The following is a 4,002-nucleotide window of genomic DNA, read 5'->3' as shown; positions in this document are numbered from 1 at the left end:
AAAAAAAAAAAAAAGAAAGTCCCTCCTCCTATTGCGCCACAGAGGGCAGGATGGAACATGGGCACTTGTTTCCAACAGAGCAATGAAAGTATGAGTTCCTCCACTTCCAAAACATCCCAAGAATATTTATCTTCTTTATTTATTTTTGCAGTTTTGGCCAGGCTGGGCTTGAATGCCCCCCCACCCCCCGTATATGGGGCCAGTGACCTACTCCTTGAACCACAGGTGCCGCCCAGAATATTTATCTTCTTTGAAGCTGGTAAAGACAGATGGGGGAGTCATGCATGGCCGCTCACATGTATTATCCTAGCATTTTTGAAAGGCCAGACAGACCCCATTTTGCACTCTCTTTCCTCCTCCCCTCCTCATCACTACCTGCCCCTGATCACATAGGCCTTGCAGAAATGGGCTGTCAAACAAACATACTGTGGAGACAGGGAATTAGCACAGAAGTTACAGATTCTTGTGAAACCTCATTCGTATCTTGGCTTCCCTTATAACTACTCAACCCCCCACCCTATAGATCTAAACTTGCCTCGCTTTTGTAAACTGCTTTGCTTTGGGAATTCTACCCCACCTCCAACTGAAGGATAGATATAAAAAAACCCTTCCTTTGTTATGTGGGGCTGAGGATTTTTAGGTGTGAACCTTTCTTGGTAGGCCAGCTAATAAAGGACCCATACTCAATTCGAACATTGTGCTGGCATTTTCTCTACAATTCCACTTGAGTTGCGTACAACACTTTGGGAGGCTGAGGCCAGTGAATTATTCAAGCTCAGGAATTGGAGACCAGCCTGAGCAAGAGCAAAACCCTATTTCTACTAAAAATAGACCAACTAGTCAGGCACTGTGATGGGCACCTGTAGTCCTAGCTATTTGGGAGGCTGAAGCAGGAGGATCACTCAAACCCAAGAGTTTGATGTTGCTGTGAGCTAGGATGCCATGGTGCTCCACCCAGGGCACAGAATGAGACTCGTTCTCAAAAAAAAAAAAAAAAAAAAAAGACAGAAGAATAATGGGACATAGCCAGAGAACATCTCTGGGGAAGGAAGCCAGGCACTAGCAAGCACCCTTCCTATTATGATCTCAAACCTCTTTTTTTGTCTGTTTGCAGTTCACATAAATGACATCGCCCAAAGTTCTATATCAATTTAGGTATGCCCTGACTCCTTTTCCTGCTGCCAGGAAGAGAATGAACAATCAGCAAAGCAAACTCATGTTGCAGATTTCAATCCTATTTCTCATGTACAGACTTCCTTAACAGGCAGGGTGGGGCCAAGGAGGGCCCTCACGACTTCTTGCCTGCTTCTAGGTAAGAAAATGTACCCCATGTCCCACGTGATCTTCTCTTACCCCTAGTAAGTCCCAAGAAGGCTCCATGTCCTTTCCTTTTTCTAGAAAGTCATGCCACTCTAAGCATCCCATCATCACTGAAACTGTCAAGAAATGTGGGCTCAGGCTTGAACCTGCCACCTTTGGTGTATGTGGCTGGCTCCGTAACCACTGTGTTATGGGCACTGAGCCCATAATGGCTTTTCAATATCTTTTATGTAATATGACTGTTATACATCAATGAATAATGTTGCCAAATACCTCTTCATTATAAATAATAGTTTGGTATAATGTTACAGGATTTTATTCAGTATAAAATAGTCACTTTCCAACTCTAGATAACAGGAGACTATGTTTTTTAAATATCCTTCAGATATTTCTGTGTGATCAAGGAATTATCACGAAAAGAGGACATTAACAAAGGAGAATTATCTCAGACATTGATTTTGGGAAGACATGGGAGCTATGATATCAAGAATTTTGATTTCAAGGAAGTCCAACAGAATTTGCGAATCAGCAGGAATATGATGAAAAAAATTACAAAGTATTGACTATGACTTATAATAAAAATCTTATTGGTAGAAGAGATCAATAGGATAGCAGATGCTGGAGTAAGTTCCCACTAAACAGAAATACTCTAAGAAAACACACTTATCAATATTACAAATATGAGAAATCATATATATGCAATTTACTAAAACTAAAACACAAAATACCTTATTTAGGAAACAAATACATAAAATGTTTTGAAAATAATATTGGGTTAAGCTTTCAGTCACATGATGCTGAAATTCAGAAACTTCAAACTAAATAAAAAATTTATGAATATAATCAAGTTGAAAAATTTATCAAGAGTCTTTGTTCCTCTGCTTCACCACTTCAAAAATGTTCTCCTAGTGTCAATGATATTTTTAATAAATGTGGAAAGGTTTTTATGAATGATTCCTTGTTTACAGAACATCAGAAAACAAAAATTTGAGAAAAATCTTGCAAATGTAATAACAACTGTGGGAAGGCTTTTAGAGAAAGCTCAAACCTCACTAGCCATCAGAGAATTCATTCTGGACATAAACCTTACAAATGTAATGAGCGGCTCATTACACAGTGTGCCTTTACCTTTACACAGTGTGCAAACCTTATTAGACATCAGATAATCCATACTAGAGAGAAAACCCTATAAATGTAGTGTTTGTGGCAAGGATTATAGTCAAAATTCAAATCTTGTAAGTCATCAGAAAATTCACACTGGAGAGAAACTTTATCAATGTAATGAGTGTGGCAAAGCCTTTTCTGAGCGTTCAACCTTTAATCAACATAAGAGAATTCATACTGGAGAGAAACCTTATAAATGTAATAAATGTGGGAAAACTTTTAGAGGAATTTCAAATCTTACTAGTCATCAGAATATTCATTCTGGGCAGAGACCTTACAAATGCAATGAATGTAACAAGACCTTTAATCACATCTCATACCTCACTAGTCATCAAGAGAATTCATACTGGAGAGAAATCATGTAAGTTTATGTGGCAGAGTCTGTGGTCAAAATTCAAACCTTGTAATTCATAAGAGAATTCACACAGGAGAGAACTCTTATAATTATAATGAGTGTGGCAAAGCCTTTATAGAGTGTTCAACCCTTACCCAACATGAGAGAATACACAGTGGAGAGAAACCTTACAAATGTAATGAGTGGCTCAAGTGGCTAAGGCGCCAGTCACATATATCTGAGCTGGCAGGTTCGACTCCAGCCCAGGCCTGCCAAACAATAATGACAGCTGCAACCAAAAAATAGCTGGGCATTGTGGCAGGCACCTGTAGTCCCAGCTACTTGGAAGGCGGAGGCAGGAGAATCACTTGAGCCCAAGAGTTGGAGGTTGCTGTGAGCTGTGATGCCATGGCATTCTACCCAGGGTGATAGCTTGAGGCTCTGTCTCAAAAAAAAAAAAAAAAAGATGAGTGTGGCAAAACCTTTAATGTGTGTTCAAGCCTTACCTGACATCAAAGAATCCATACTGGAGAGAAGCCTTACAAATGTAATGAGTGTGGTAAAGTGTTTACCCAATTTGCAAATCTTTCTAGACGTCAGAAAATGCGTACTGAAAAGCAGCATTGTGAAGCAGATGTATTTGGCAGTATTTTAATCCAAAAACTTAGTGTTGAGAATCATCAGACAATTCATAGTGGAGAGAAACTTTACAAATGAAATCAGTGTGGCAAAACATTTAACATGTGTTCAAGCTTTGCTAGACATCAGAGAATCCATCCTGAAAAAGTCATATGTTCAATAAAGTTTTAAGCAAGGGTTACAATCACCTAGACATCAGACTATACATCTTTGAGAGAAATCACATAAATCTCATATATATGGCAGACCTTTTACCCAACATTCAAACTTTGTATTAGAATTCATACTGGAGGGAAATCTCATGTAATGAATGTGGTAAGCTTTTATGAAATACACATGACTGGGGTCATGAGAGAAATCAAACTGAGACAAAATATATTGAATATGAATATGGCAAAGCCTTTAGACAATGGCCTGACTTTAGGATTAAGCGAAGAATTTATATTGTAAAGAAACCTCACAAATACAGTGAGTATGACAAATTGTTTAACTTTTTCTCACAATAGGCTACATGGCATAGAACTCTATGCTAGAGGAAATGAAGT

Source organism: Otolemur garnettii, unplaced genomic scaffold, assembly GCF_000181295.1.
Source record: "Otolemur garnettii isolate 467f Iridium unplaced genomic scaffold, OtoGar3 scaffold00212, whole genome shotgun sequence".
Lineage (NCBI taxonomy): Eukaryota > Metazoa > Chordata > Mammalia > Primates > Galagidae > Otolemur > Otolemur garnettii.
The sequence above is the reverse complement of the archived record's forward strand: the minus strand, read 5'-3'. Positions refer to the sequence as shown.